The 16,779-nt window shown below is 37.2% G+C and overlaps 1 protein-coding gene across 8 annotated transcripts in view; it reads left to right on the plus strand.

Moving 5' to 3' along the window:
• HDAC9 (histone deacetylase 9) overlaps positions 1-16,779 on the plus strand; it is a 941,976-nt gene that overhangs the window by 901,902 nt on the left and 23,295 nt on the right. The gene's annotated exons all lie outside the window — the stretch shown is intronic.

The raw sequence follows: 16,779 nt of genomic DNA on the forward strand, positions 1-16,779 counted from the left end.
TATATTGAGAATTATAGTACAAAGCAACATTTATTTAGAGTTATAATTTGCACATATGTTCTTACATATATATCTTACTGTGTTGCTCTTAATGCAGCAATCTTATCTTACACTGATGACAAAACGTAGAGACTCTAGATTTAGAATCCTCTTTTTCTCATGTGTTTCAGGCGTTTGGATTTTTTACCGTTATGAACACTAAGCATTTACCCAGAATCATGAAATAAATGCAGAAATTGTGATTTTGTAATCCAATCTTAATGAAGGGTAGTTATCTCCTAATGATGTTGGAATTCAGCAATCATTTACTGATTTATGTGTGTCAAGAGAGGAAAAAAATTAATGAGAAAGCCTCTGTGTGGGAAAATCCAACTTAACAAAACAGGGTTAAGTCATAGGCTTTTTTTATTATCCAATTCCCTTCACACTCATACATACACATAAGTGCCCATGAGTGCACACACATGCTGAAATCAAGCACAAACTAACATGAAGATTAGCATGAAGAGAAAAACCAAAGGGCAATATTAGGTGTCAAGGAGAATTAGGAAAATCCTTAGGTTTGCTACTGTCCTGTAGAAGCATTTATTAAGTGCCATTTAAGAAGCCACTTGCCAGCTATGTCTTTGGGTCATTGCCTTTGCTTGTTCAGTAGCAATTTGGAGATATGTGTTGACTGGAGTTAAATTACCCATTTATCTGATATTGTGAATATTTACACATCAGGCCATACAGGAACTAAAAATAATTCTCCACTTAATCTCACTTGTGCTGGGACTGAGGACCATATGTACCCCATAAACATTTATTGACTACATGTCATAACTGAAATAAACTATAAATTTCAAAGACTTTTAGGGATAGAAAAACATTCAAATGCTGGGGTGCACTATTCACATCTCTGATATAAGCCTAAAGTACAGGAACTGACAGAGACAAAGAAGGAAAGGCTGGAGGTGATTTCATAAGCTTGAGAAGAAAATCCTGCCATTGTCCTGTCTTTGTCTTGTTTCCTCTAGGGCTAGATAAAGAGGGTCTATTGTATGTCATTCTAGATTTCAAAGCAAGGAATCTTGAAGTGATCTTTGACAGCATTCTCCTATTCATCCACATGCAATCCAATGTATGCTTTCAAGTCATTAATAGAATGAAAATATCTCAGTCTTTATGCATATTATTATCTTTTTCTGAGCGTTGTTTAGCCATTACATACACAGAGTGTTAAAATTGATTGTTCCTATGTATATTCTGAGTATATCACTTCAATAGGCATTTTTGAACTCTTATTACATGTTGATCAATTACCAAGGCACAGAGGTTATGAAGAGGAAGAAGACATAGTTTCCGCATCAGGGAGCTAACAGTCCAATGAGTGAAAGACAACCAAGTAAATAATTCCAATACAGTATTCACAGAGTACACAGGTCACGGAGAAGGGGTGGTCTGTTTCTTCAGTCCCTTTCAACTGGGGGTGAGAGGGACTGGAAAGTAAGGAAGGTTGCTTGACAGTGATATAGCCTGAGTTTGGTTCTTCAGAGCTGAACAGCATGTTGGATAACTGAAGAAAGAGTGAAAATGCTTTGAAAAGAACAACAGAAGTGAAGGACTCTACTTCCATTTAGGTATAAAAAGTCATAATTGCTGTACATCTTTAGAAACTCTACTGTTGCCTTTTACATTGGATCTCATTTCCTAGTAATGACTTTTCACTGCATAGTTTTTTCCTTTCACCACTGATGTTTTCAAGTGACCTCTGCAGTCTGCTCTAGCCAAGCAAACCTGTTTGACTCTTGAAAAAGACTGAAGCTACTATCAAAACTTGCTGTAGGAGTATCCTGCCGCTAAGGATTGTAAATTCCACTTTTCTGCCCCAAACTGCATTTGACACCACCCAACACTGACCACTTGTCTGTGAAATCCATTTCCTTCTAAACTCTTAATGAGTACCCCACCCAGCTTGGAGCATTATTGCTGATCCAGTAATGCCATAATTTCTTGAGACCAATATATGGTGGTTCAGTGGTATATTTATTTTCAATGTTTTCTCTTAAACATATCAAATATTTAAATGTCTCTTAGCTCTGTTTCCTAAATTAGAGGATAATCATCAGGAGGACAGGAATCATATCTTTTTGTCTCTGGATGTCCCTCCAGGAAGGGTTGACAGCAGGTGTGAAGTGCATGGGAGGCTGGCCATTAAAAGTAGGCAGATTTGAGTACATAGGACTTGAATAACTCTTCGAGACCACAAACAACAAAGGCCATAAGCAACCAGAGCTCCTCCTGAGTCAAGGATATATGGTGTGGTGGACACTGATTTTGGTATACCCAGAAACAATGCACTCTTCACGTCTACTCAAAAGGAGTCTGGTTTTATTAATGAATCTGCCACCAGATATCATGCATCTCAGGGGAAGTTCAACTTAGCTCAAACTCCAGGGGAGCTGTTTTCAGTCTAAGTCAGTCAACCCACTTAACAGTGGTTGGTTAAGAAATGGGTACGTGACTCAATTCAGGCCAGTGAAAATCAGGACCAGCTTTATGGGCATTTAGCCTGCATGGTCACATAGGTCCCACACATAGAAGGGCCCCATGCTTACTTAGTGTAAGGCTCTTGCAGTTGCTGCCTAAAATTCTTACTGCATTTTAAAGCAGCAGCCCATATTTTCATTTTGTACCAGGCCCTATAAATTCTGTAGCCAGTCCTGATGTGGTATATTTATTTTCAATGTTTCTCTTAAAAATATCAGATATTTAAATGTCTGTTAGCTCTGATTTCTAAATTAGACGATAATCGTCAGGAGGACAGGAATTATATCTTTTTGTCTCTGGATGTCCCTCCAGGAAAGGTTGACAGCAGGTGTGACGTGCATGGGAGCCTGGTCATTAAAAGTAGGCAGATTTGAGTAGGTAGGACTTGAGCAGGTAGAAAGTCAAGGTGATGGTGATGTCAAAAAACGTTTACCAAGAAGGAATGATAGTAGCATCACCACAAGGACAACGTAAATGTCACTTGAGAGGGCTCTGAATAGTGGGTTGAGGTTTGTAAAATGAAAGAAAACACAAGATCAGAAAGCGATCTCTCACCATTTGAGAAGTGGAGTGAAAATCGTTAGTGAGAAAGTGGTTCAGCACTGTGGCTTTGACCACTGTGTGGTGCATTTTTATGTGGTTATAATTGCATGTCTTTGGGGCCACTCTTCTATACTAAAGGAACAGAAAAGAGCCCTCTAGTGTCCACAGAGCAATAAAATAGAGTGGGTATTTCAGAGTCTCAAACTTCATAATGGCTTGGGAAATTAAAATTGTGGGCTCCCTGATTAGTAAACAGTGCTTGACTTCCTTACAAGATATGAAATTGCACTCTTGCTTCTCCCTGTTTTATAACCCATGCTTCCATTTCACCTGCTCCTTTGGGACTCCAGGACCCTAATTGTGTTCCTCATTTCCCCTTTGGCAGAGAAAGTGGTAGGGACAGGTTACTTAATCTGTGAGACCCAGTTCAAAATGAAACTGTGTGAACTCTTCCTTGTTAAAAAATTAGTAATTCCTAGAGGGTAGCAGCAAAGCACTGAACCAAGCATGGGGTCTTTCTGAGAGTGGGGCACTTCGCAACTGCACAGGTTACCCATTATGAAGCCGCCCCTGAAGGTAGTCTTTGTTCAACAGGAGCACTTCCTCTTCACATACGTCTCTGAGTGTCACACAAGTGCCTCCTTTCAACTTTGGGGGCTGTTCAGATTTCAGCCCACCTCCTAGCCCAGGTTCTGAAGGGTTCTTTTGTGCTGCAGTTTAGAACGACAGTATCAGAGAACTACGTTACTGTTGAGAAGCAGGTCTGTAGCATGTGGGAAACATTCAGGCAAGTTTCTAGATAGCCTTATCCCAAGGCACATGGCAAGGTGCTGACAGGTCTCCTGTGAATTTCTTTTTGAGAACTGAGCCCCCCAGTTGAGAGTATGCAGGTGCTGGAGACTGTGATTAGCATTGGCTCCTTGCCTGGCCACATGTATGTGAATATTTTCCAACAGGATCATTTATGTTGTTCTGTCCTTGTTTGTGTTGCTCATCCAGCTGAAGAGAAAAGGCCTTACCAGGCCACAGCAGGGCAATGATTTCTCCTGACAGGTGAAGACCCTTCCTGACAGGAGAGGGTCTGGTTCCATCTTAACATGATAGATGGCATACAAGGGTCAATTATCTTTGAGATGACAAAATGGAAAAGAAGTTTCATGTTATTCCTTAAGAAATTAAAAATAGAACTACCATATGATTCAGCCATCTCACTTTCTGAAGACTTATCAGAAAGAATTTAAATTAGAATCTCAAAGGGATGTCAGCAGTCTCAGTACATTGTGGCACTATTCACCATAGCCAAGAGATGGGAGCAACCTAGGTGTCCATTAGTGGATGGGTAGGTAAAGAAAATGTTGTATAGACATAAAATAGAATATTATTCAGACCTACAGAAGGAAATTCTGCAATACATGGCAACTTAGCACAATATCTTTTGATGGCAGATACTATTTCTGCTGTGTTCCTGTTAGTTTTTAATTACCATATCTTTTGCACAGTCTCTAGTATGTATTAGGTGCCCTGCAAATGTGTGTTGAATGAATGAATGAGCTAGTCTGTCAATGTTTGCCACATTCTTAAGCCTGGATTGATTTTTGTAGCTAACCTCATATATTTATACTCCTTGGCACACTCATGCAGAAGAATGAGGGATTAAAAAGACCAAGCAAAATACATGAGAGCTCATTTCTTCTCCTACCTTCATGACCCTCAAGGATGAGTCATTTCTAAGTTAGGAAGAACATGAATTATTTTTGTGAGTTGCCATTTCCATGGGTAAGCTTGGGGTGACAATTGTCAGAGCTGGATCTAGCACTTGGCTAACTGGCTGTAATAATCAACAAGTGATGCCAGTAACGAGTCAGTCCGGAGTAAGATAAAGAACTCTCACATGGATGTTTCCTTTCCTGAAACCCACCCTAGTGATTTACAGCATCCACGCACCATTGAATTCTTTCACTTTTCTGCATGGCATGCTGGGCGCCAGGGTTCTGAAACACCACTTTTTATACCGGTGCTGGCCCATTATAACTTTTTCACAGATTTGGGAGGAGAGGAACCATGAAGTGAGTTTTCCATAAAAGTAAATTTATTTAGCTTCAAAGACTATCACTTTAAGTTCTAAAAACATGTAATGAATGATATTGATATTAATCTGTGAAACCCCAAAATATGAGGACCACAAGTATAAAGCCATAGTTTCCTTTTACTTATTTATATTTCTTAGTGAGAAGAGTATTCCTTTTAAGTGTCAACCAATTTTATGGAGTTCTTGAATGATAATAATGATAATCATAGCATCTTTTTTTTTGTGGATCAAGGAAACATATACGTGCACAAGGATTTGAGGATTTTTTCACAATTTTGCTACAACCCTGCAGTGGTTTGCTTCTGACAAGTTGAGAAGCACCAATGTAGGAGATTTTTAAATGATATGAATTTCATTGTAATCCTCTCCTCCACTCAACAACCATGTGACAATGAGCAAGTCATTTGTTTGAGGAATTTCACCAGGAATGACATGACACATCACTAGAATTGCTTTTCTAAGTTGGTGCCACTGTGGCAACAAAGTGGCAAATAGGTAGAAGAATCCTAAAAGAACAGTAGGAATTTTCTGCCTGTAGCTCCACTTTCAGTTTTCCCCGCTCTAGGGATTATCCCTATTCAGTGAATTGAGGTCTTTTTAGAATTTCTTATTATGCCAACCAAGGCAAAATGGTGGCACAGGCAAGAATGAGGAATAGACAGTACCTGCAATTTCACCATATGCTTTGTCAAATGTATTTTACATAAATAGAGGAGTAATTTCCATGTTTCTTGTGTATAAAATTTGTAAGTATAATTAATCCTCTATTACTTTAAATACATACACACACACACACACACACACACACACACACACACACACACACACAGTATTATTTAGGGCAATGAGAAGTGAATTTATAGTCCTCAGAACGTATCCAACTTTTGAGGACAATTTGAAAAGGGACATGATTTCCTTTGTTGCCGGGGAATGTTACAAGTAACTATGTAATTGACTAACGCATAATCAGTTGTCTGTATGGTTCCATACCAGCAATGCACAGAGCACACTCACATATTCTAGAGTAATAAGAATGAAATCAGATTTTCCCTGGGAGATGAGAGGCAAGTATATTTGACACCTACTCCTTGTCAGAACTGTGCTTGACTTATGTTTAGTATGTGTGTGTGTTTTTGAGTGAATGACGTCTTCCTTCTCCTTCTCTTCCCCTATGTTATTGTTATTCTTTACTCTTATTCTTCCTCCTCTTCCTATTATTATTACTAATATTATTATTATATCTGTAGTTCTGGGAACTAGTCTTAGAAGTAACAACTGATACTAGAAAAGAACAAAGGAATGCTAATTTTGTTGATTTTACTTTTTACTATATTTCCAATGGGAGATAACTCATTGGTAAAATAAAATACTAAATAAACACTGTCAATGTATTAGAATGGATAATCAAAATATGTGGTACCTAGTTTTCTTGACGATTAAGAGAACTGGTCATGAATTGAAGGAAAAGGCTATAAAAGTAAAATAAGACTATATTTTATGTAATGTTACCGTAAGGATAACAACCATTGTCTTTTTTATCTGAAATACCATCCTCTCTCATCATTATAATATCCTCTACCTGCCCTACTCCAAGGAGAAGGGGCATTTACATCAGATAATCCAGGAGAAAATCCAAATTGTTTCTAAACTGAAAGGAATCTGTATACATCTCTTGTTGGTGGAGAAGTTATCCAATGTTTTGACCTCATCGGGCTATGTACACAACTAAAAGGGTTGTTTCTCCAGATTGCAACATGTGCTGCATAAATTATCTCACAGACTTTACTAGCTTCTTGACTCCACATCAAAATTCAAACTCAGACTCAGTTTTCTTCTTTCTTTTGTCCTCATCTATTTCATTTTATTTTCTGCCTTTTTTGTGTGTGCATCCTATTGAGATCCAGGGGAGAAGGACAAGAAGATATTCCCAATATTGGAAAGGAGCTTTTAGCTCATAGCCATTTGAGGTTTTATTTCAAGCAGGGAAGGAGCATGATAAAGGCTGCAAATCAGAAGATTGTGCTTGCTCTGAAGACAGGAGATTATCAGGGCTTATTGTCAGATGTGAGCAGTTTAATTCAGAAGTATAATTGGTATAATATGGTAATTGACTGACAGGGAGAGGATTAATAATTTCTGGGTTTTCTGGCTTGGAAAACTAAGAAGATGGTGGTGATCAGCTCCCAGATAGGAAATTGTGAAGAAAGAAAAGGTTTGAAAGGAAATGAAAAATATTAGACTTTAGAAAAAGACACTTTGCTGATCGAAAGTCTTAATGGTTTGGGGAGAAGGCAGTATCCTCGGAATATACATTGTCACTGCATTGAAGTTACAGAGGAACATTGGATGAAATTATTTACACAATACAAACCCTGTAAGATGTTAGCAAATAATAAATAATGTAATAATACTGAGTGCTTACAGTATATAATGAGGTACTATTAAAAATTAATTCATTTAATCTTCTTTAGAACCCTGTAAAGTAGTTACTATTTTCATTCCCATTTTATAGTGAAGTAAACTGAGGCACATCAAGGTCCATTGTATTCCCCAAGGTCACACAGCTAATGAGTGGGCGAAAGCAAGATCATAAACCAAGCAGTCTAGATCCAGTCTTCCCTCTTAGCCTGTAAGTTACACTATGTCACAAATAAGTTGATACCTTTTGCAATTTTTGTGTAGAGATTTTTCCCATTTCTTCCCAAAGTGACATATTTAAACAAAATTTAATTTGAGTTAAAATTTGGAATGTGGGACGTTCTGGCTAATTGAGATTTACCCACAGTCAGTTCTGGAAGCTCAGTGCCAAATTACAAGGAGTCATGGAGCTGTGCGTCCACTTTGGAGCCCCCTATAAACTTGTAAAATACATCTAATCAGAAAAAAATGCAAGGATTGGCAGAATTTCAAATCCCTGCCCTGTTGAGTTTAAAGCCCTGACTGTTGTCAGGTGTGAGCTGCTATTTGTCATATATTCTTTGGCTTTAGACAGAGGCCTTGACGTTAGAGTCCTGGGCCAGGCAGACCTTCATTGAAGAAAAGCAGCATTCGGCATTTTCCCGCTATTAACCCTGCCAACCCTCGCTTGTATCACAGCCAGGTCAGACTTGTACACATGACTTTGTGAAAGTTGATTTTGAACTTCTAATTAACCATTCTCTTCAAATGTTGAAAGTCTGGTTGTTGTGTTGATGGTGCCCTAATACTAGAATGTATCAGAATAAAAAAGAAAAATCTGCCATCTGCTATGGGACACAATTTTGGGGGGTGTTTTTTATTCCAACTGTATCTGCAATTTTTTTCACTCTCGCATCTACCAAGGGAAAACTAATTAAACCAAGAAAATGAAATAAAACTATGCATGCTTCTAGGACTGAAAACTCTTTGTGGATTATGAAAGAGTAGGAATACTTTGTAATCATATACTCAGGTGTTAGCACCCAGATCAATCTCACACACACACATAATACCATGATACCATTCTCTGAGAACAGGACATACTAGAAGAAAGTCAGGTTTAAGGGAAGATTATTTCCTAAGTATTTACATATATTATTTCTAGTCCTCACATAATTCTGCAATGCACAGTTCTTTCCTCATTTTGTTCATGAATAACTTGAGACTTACTAAGTTTAGGTAGCTTGTTTAAGTTCTTTCTACTGGTAAGCAGTAAAACTAAGATTTTAATCCTGGTCTCACTGTGATGTCAAAGCCCATTTTCTTTCTATTAAAGCGTCTATATGACCTTCCTGTTCCCACTCCGTTTGAAAAATGAGAACAGTGGGCCGGGCACGGTGGCTCAAGCCTGTAATCCCAGCACTTTGGGAGGCCGAGACGGGCGGATCACGAGGTCAGGAGATCGAGACCACCTTGGTTAACACGGTGAAACCCCGTCTCTACTAAAATACAAAACTAGCCGGGCGAGGTGGCGGACGCCTGTAGTCCCAGCTACTCGGGAGGCTGAGGCAGGAGAATGGCGTAAACCCGGGAGGCGGAGCTTGCAGTGAACTGAGATCTGGCCACTGCACTCCAGTCCGGGCGACAGAGCGAGACTCCGCCTCAAAAAAAAAAAAAGAAAAAAAAAAGAAAAATGAGAACAGTGTTCTACCAGATTTCCTCTTCCCAAGTAGAACAGGATAGACACTATAACAGGCCTCTCCTAAGATGTAATAGAGTCTGCATACATTAAAACAATCTATTGTAATACATTAGTGGGCTTGCTGGAATGTCAGCAAATAGGAGAGGGGAAAAAACATAAGCTGAAATTTAATAAGAAGCAGTAAGTAACACAAAAAAGCAGAATATCTCTGAGCAAATAATGGCATCAGTGCTATAATGCACAAGAAAGCTTGAGATCTGCATCAAAGGGATATGAGTTTGATAGATACTAAAGAGTTTTGATCTTTGTCCACTCCTGGGTTCTGGAGAAAGTCAATAAAATTCCTTCCTGGAGGAATGTATTTCTAATTTAGACCCTCAGTATGTGCAGAGATCAAGCCCAACAAAATATGAATTCAAATACACAAATACATACATATTTTAAAAAATGAATAAAATCCAATGCACAATAACACAAGGCACTAGGGAGAGTCAGCAGAAATGAGATATATCAGAATAATAAGCCTTATTTGTGGAGTTAAAATGGAGGAGGATTACTTTCAAATACTGACAATAAAGAATATTCATTTATTTTCACTTCATCATGGAAACCCACTAAAACAATAATAAAGTTTTCTTTTTTTCTAAAGACATAAACTCCTATGGATAAAGAATGAGAAAGGATACCATCTGTTACTGTCTTAGCAGACCTAAAAAGGTGAATCCTAAAGCAACAATGGCAAGCCTATCTCTGATGGGATGGATACATCAGGCTATTATACCCATATGTCATAGAATTGTTGACTTGCACACTTAAGGTACTGTTTTATTGTCTAGTGTTTAATTCCTCATTTCTCCTCATTCATTGCCCTTTCCTGTCTTCACTTCTTTTTCCATTCAGCATTAAAATTATAACATTCATTTGCCCTTCTGCCTTTCAATCTACCTTACCAACAGTCTTGTCCTACAACTTTACCGATCTAAGAAAATCTCAATGCTGGATATACATGACAAACAACTTTCCCTGACGCTGGTCTTCCAGAGATTTCTCCAATGCAGGTCTTCAAGAGACTGTCATGACGTATAGTGGTTTGACCTCTTATAAACTTATAATTACCAAACCTAAATGGGCCCATTACCATTCTACTGCTTTCTTCTCTTGACCCAACTTACCTTTTTTCAGTTCTTTTGGTGTGCTGTTTTTCCACCTTCCTCAAGACCTTCATATATTTTTCCTGCTATTCCTCTCTTTGACTACTTAACTCCTATACATACTTCATAGCTCAGCTTAATTGTCCCTTGATCAGATATACACTTTCTGATTATGAGATTATTTTTATAATTTCATAGAACGCAGTACCTTCATTTCAGTAGCTTATTTCAGTGTGAGACGTGTACTCGTATAGCATGATCATTTGATTAATGGCAACCTGTAAGATCTACGAAAGTATCCATATCCGATATTTGCAAAATCAGAATGCATGGTAGGTAATAAAAGCAAAAAGTAAGAGTGTATTACTCCATGCTCACACTGCTTTAAACAACTGCCCAATACTGGGCAAAAGAAAAGAGGTTTAATTGACTCAGAGTTCCACAGGGCTGGGAAGGCCTCAGGAAACTTATAATTATGATGGAAGGGAAAGAGACATATCTTACATGGTGGCAGGTAAGAGACAGCAAATGTGTGAAGGAGGAACTGTCGGATACATAAAACCATCGGATCTCCTGAGAACTCACTGACTCATGAGAACAGCATGGGGGACACTATCCCCGTGATCCATTCACCTCCTACCAGTTCTCTCCTTCAACAAGTGGGGATTATGAGGATTACAATTCAAGATGAGATTTGGGTGGGGACACAAAGCCTAACCATATCACTGAGTGATAGAAACAATCCTTTGAATGCAATATCGTTTCCCATGTAGTGAAATTGGAATAAAATTGACTGGTCATCCTGACAGTAATAGTATAGCCCTCATAAAAGTTATACTTCTTTGGTGGGTTAACAAATTAGCTTTGCAGATTATTCATAAATAGCTTCTGATTAATGCACTCACATCTCCGTATCCAAGAGACTGACTCTTCCCCAGAATATGAGTATTCATTTCATCTAATACCCCTTAATCTGCCTTCAGGCTTGCTAAGAAAACTGGAATAGCCATGTTTTTCTATGTACAGGGAGATAATTCACTATTCACGTTGGCACTATTATTTCCAGGACATGGCATAGTTTATTACTCAATAAAAGTTAATTTTCAAAAAAAGATTGGTTTCTAATGCAACATTCAATGCATTTTAGTAATATGTGTCTCAGGGTTTGAATATATCAAACCATTGACAGAGAGGACGCTTGAGATGTATGAAAGGAACAATTCCTACCAGGTTTTTCTTACATCTGTTATATGTTGGGAGACTATCTTGGTTTGGCTTCTACCAGAAACAGATTCTGATACACAAGGAGTCATGTACAAGTAATTTATTTGCAGGTGCAGGCATAGGGAGAAAAGGAAGAGGAATTGTGAAGAGTGACAATTTCCAGGTCCTTCTCTGATTTAACTAGAGCTTCCCTTTTAAGAAAAGTGTGCAGGGTCCTCATGGATACCAGTTGTAAATGATAGCTAAATTTCTGGTCTGGGAAGAAAACGAAGAAATACTCAACATTGCTACCACCTGGCACACCAGTCATGGGTGCTGTAGTCAGTGCTGTAGCTTGTGACATGCATGAAGCTACCAAGCTGTTAAAAGATAGAGTTAGGGGCCTGGTGCTGGTGGCTCACGCCTGTAATCCTAGCACTTTGTGAGGCCGTGGCAAGCAGATCATGAGGCCAGGAGTTTGAGACCAGCCTGCCAACATGGTGAAACCCTGTTTCTACTTTAAAAAGTACAAAAATTAGCTGGGCGTGGTGGTGCGCACCTGTAATCCCAGTTACTCATGAGGCAGAGGCAGGTGAATCGCTTGAACCCAGGAGGCAGAGGTTGCAGTGAGGGGAGATTGTACCACCACGCTCCAGCCTGGGTGACAGAGCAAGACTCTGACTCAAACAAACAAACAAACAAACAAACAAAAAAGAAGATAGAGTTAGGGGAAAATTCAAGAAATCAGCAGTTAGGTATGAATAAGATATGTTCAGGAAATAGGACCAGCCTTCCATACAGCATTTACACTCTCAATACTTTTGCTACAGAGATTTTGTCAATTATTATACATTACAACTTCGCTATGTATTTATTTGTTTTATGTTTTGTTACATATTTTAATTTCGCTATCAACATTATTGGCTGAAATGAGCTCACAAACAAGTGTGAATGTGAATTTTAAAAATGAGTGCTCTACTTCTATTTCCCAAGCGAGTTGATAATGAATATGTAACTTGAACAAAATGTTTGTCAATATTCATTATTCACCAAGGGGACAAAGTTAAATCACAGATGAACACTGAAGACACAATGCTGTTTAAGAAGCAGCAGTTTCTACCTTAAAATTTAGTTATTATTGACCAAAGCAAAACAAAATAAAACTAAAACCAAAAGGAACAATTTAAGAAGTGCATTTGCAGAAGGTGCATTTATGTAATGCTCTATGAAACATTACTTTTTATTTAGGTAAAATGACTATAATTTAAAATTTTGTAAATCAATTTTCAGTTTCTAGTATTACTTTTAAAAGTTCAGGAGTGAGGTAATAATTGTTCTTTCTTGACTCCATTAGCATAATTTCTTGCAAATGATACAGTGTCCTTAATTGCTTCAAACAGGAAAATCACTAATTAATAATAATTCTTCTATATATTTCATTCAATTTATAGAATCAAAGTAAAGCTTTTGTAAATAAAGTTGCCCAAAAAAGAAAGCAGGGAATTATTGTGAAAGTTACTTATTATAAATTTTGGTAAAAGTGTAATACTGATAATAAAATCATTTGGTTTTGCATTGATATACAAATTTAAATTTTGGTGGGACATAACATCTTATAGAGCAGGAATGTACTTAGCATTACTTATGGAGTACACAATTTTTATAAATAATTTGATAAGATTTAATTATAAAGGTAATAACATTTAATAACATTTAATAGGAAAGGGATCACAAGGCAAATCAATAAACAGAAACTGACTCAGAACATTAAAAATGTACTTCCAATGTGAAGAGGAAAGTGTAAACGTAATGAAGAGATAAATTAAAAATATAAAAACCATGCAAATTGAAATTTTAGAGACAAAACATGCAACATTTGATATTTTTAAAAGTCTGCAATTTGGATGGATTAATGGCAGATTATGCAGTACAGAAGAAGAAAATGAGTGAAGTTGAAGACACAGCAGCATCTAAATTTTGTAAAATTTTGAAGAGTCAAAAACAAAGAAAACTTTCTGACGTTTAACTTGTTTGTGTTACATAAAATGTTTGCCAAAGTGGAGTACGCTGAAAGGAGATATAAGACAGCAACCATGAAACATTTGGAATAAAATAGTTACTCATTTCAGTATTTTAAAAATTAAAAGTGAAAATATTCTGCTTTTAGCAGAAATTGTTCTGCGCTTACCATGTAGCACCATAGTTGTAGAGACTATTTCTCAATGAAAATTATTGCAGTCTCTTGAGAAGGATAAATTAAAGATGCCAAAAATTTCAAACTTATTAACCATACAATTAAGGTTTCAAGATTATAGGCAATTCTATCAAAAGCCTAAAATATTTACACCCCATTGAAACAAATAATACATTTTTCATAAAAATGTCAGTATATTGTATCAGTGAGCGATGTAGCTACAAAACTGATTAACATATGTGATATTCAGCAGGAATAATAATTCTGCTTATGTTATTTTCTAAGGTTCAGATAATCAATATAAAGAAGAAGCTAGTAGCCATGCTTTGACAAACATGAATTACACAATTTTATTTTTTGAAATGAATTTTAGTTGTAAAATAAATTTTGAATAGGACTATTTTATAGGCCAACTAATAAAATAATTTCTTGGCCAACAAACATTTCCAAAACATATAATTTTATTTTAGCCGCATTTAGCCTCAGAATAGCTCCAATTTAGATGAAAATTACCTGGTCACTAAATTTATGCACCAATTTTCAATGTGTCTTAATTTTGCATTTAAACAATGTTTTGGATCATGCCAAAGTTCTCTATTTATCTAAAAGTGTATCTTAAAACGTATTAACAAGTTTCAGAAAATTCATAGACTTAGGCTCTTTGTAATCCCCAGGTGTTAATAATCTCTGCGGTTGAAGGAGATAGCAAGAGGTTAAGGTTAGCAGCAGCTTCTTTTCCTATGAGAACCTGGTGTGTAAAGATGAAAGGAATATCATTCAAATGGAAAGAAGGTTAAAAAAAGCAAATTTGGGAAGGAGTGACAGCTCTAAGACTCCAAAATGATGATGGAAAGGGGGATTTCTGGAGTCAGGAAGTTTTCAAATTAGCAAGGGGCTTTCAATTGAGAAAACTTTTGGTAGATAGGTGACTTGTGTAACACAGATTTTCATGAGTCAGCAACTGCCTATTTTTCCAAATTGTCCATTTCCAAGAACAATCTGGTTTATACTGAAGTCCATTTACAGAGTACCTGCAGGATGCCCTCTCCTGGGTCTTGTGTGACCCAGTGAAACCCCATCTATGGCCTTCACCTCAAAGTCTTGACTGTCTACATTCCATTCTCTACTTTTTATCTTTATTGTAGATTCATTATTTGTGCTACTTTTGCCAGATAAAACAAAAATACATGATGGTGAAGGCTGGATAGTCCTTAAAACTGCTGAAAAGTGGTAAGATTTATACAGTGGGAAAAATGAGTAAGGATAGAGGATATGACTGAAGAGGGAGTGTGCATGTCCAATTTTAATGGAAAACTCTTGTTTTTTGCCAGTTGCGTAGCCATAGGAGAGCAACCCAGTTGTGGCTGGTTACTAATATTTGACTGCACGAATAACAGCTCCTGAAAAACCTAGCAGTCAACCTTGGTTCATTTCTCATATGTGATAATGGGGATATTATTCCTATGCCAATAGATAGGACTTTCTTGCACATCTGTTTCTGTAACGGAAGAAAAGACCCTACACATCACATGAAAATATAACCCATGAATTATGGTGCTTGAATTGACTGCATATTGCACAGGCAGTGCTATATCCACTTCCATTTCAATTATTCTCCTCTATGAATAGAGATAGTGATCTATAAATGCATTATTAATGTAGAATATTTCCCTTGTTTTTATAGACTTTGCCAGAGGCCAAATAGAATTTAAATTTTTGGGTTATTTCTGAGTCAGGAAACCCATACATGTGGATAAAAGCCAAACTTCTAATATTTAATCTTAACTTAGCAGGATATTTTATACACATTAAATTTTATCCAAAAAGGTCTCAACTATTTTAAATCCTTCCTAGCACTGACATACATATGGACCAAAATTTAAAGGATCATGGTCAGTCATTCGGCTTAAAGATTGCTATTAACAATGCATACCTTCTGTCCTGATTGTGTTATGGAAATAAAGATGTTTGTTTGTGGCCTAGACCTCTCTTATTGAGAAATAAAACCCAATGCTTGAAAATTAAAGCCCTTGCTTATTCTAGATGTGCGTATTATGTGCAAAGAGTCTTTGCTGACCTCTTCAAGAGTCCATAGGCTCATAGATTAAAAAAAAAAAAAAAAAGATTTTCTGCCATAGCAAATTTATTGTAACATCCAAGATTGATATGTAACATTAGATCAGAAGAATCATAATAAGTGAGAATGAGAGCAGGAATAAAACTTTCATATCATTAAGCCTACCACTATTATTTTATAAATGTGGAAATTGTGCTCCATTGTGATCCTGTGACTTCTCCCGGATTAGTGTGGGATCTCCAATCTGGAAATACTTTTAGTTAGCTCAATTTTCGATGAGCTTTTTTTTGTTGTTGTTGTGGTGGAGTCTTGCCCTGTCACTCAGGGTAGAGTGCAGTGGCACAATCTTAGCTCACTGCAAACTTGGTCTGCCGGGTTCAAAGGATTCTCCTGCCTCAGCCTCCCAAGTAGCTAGGATTATAGGCATGCACCACCACGCCTGGAAAATTTTTGTATTTTTGATAGAGACGGGGTTTCACCATGTTGGCCAGGCTGGTCTCGAATTCCTGACCTCAAGTGATCTACCCCCCTCAGCCTCCCAAAGTGCTGGGATTACAGGTGTGAGCCACCACACCCAGCCTTCGATGAGGTTCTTATTCATACTCTTCAATGAGCCCTGTCTCCAGTTTTATGATAGCCTCAATAATTTACCTGGTAAAAGATACTTGCAATAGTGCAATTTTATGAGAAATGAAGAGTAGAATGAACTAGTTTTGACGTGATTGTCTCACATTGTCCAAATAAACTATAAAGTCAATAAAATGTGGGTCAACTGAATCACATATCTAAAGTACAAGGGTAACGTATCATTTCCAAAGATTATTTCTTTAGTAAAGAATTTGCAATATGCATAATTCTTTTAAGCTGAGAATTTTATAATTGGGCTTTTTG

The sequence above is a fragment of the Rhinopithecus bieti genome, unplaced genomic scaffold (assembly GCF_001698545.2).
Source record: "Rhinopithecus bieti isolate Rb0 unplaced genomic scaffold, ASM169854v2 scaffold_19861, whole genome shotgun sequence".
NCBI classification, from domain to species: domain Eukaryota; kingdom Metazoa; phylum Chordata; class Mammalia; order Primates; family Cercopithecidae; genus Rhinopithecus; species Rhinopithecus bieti.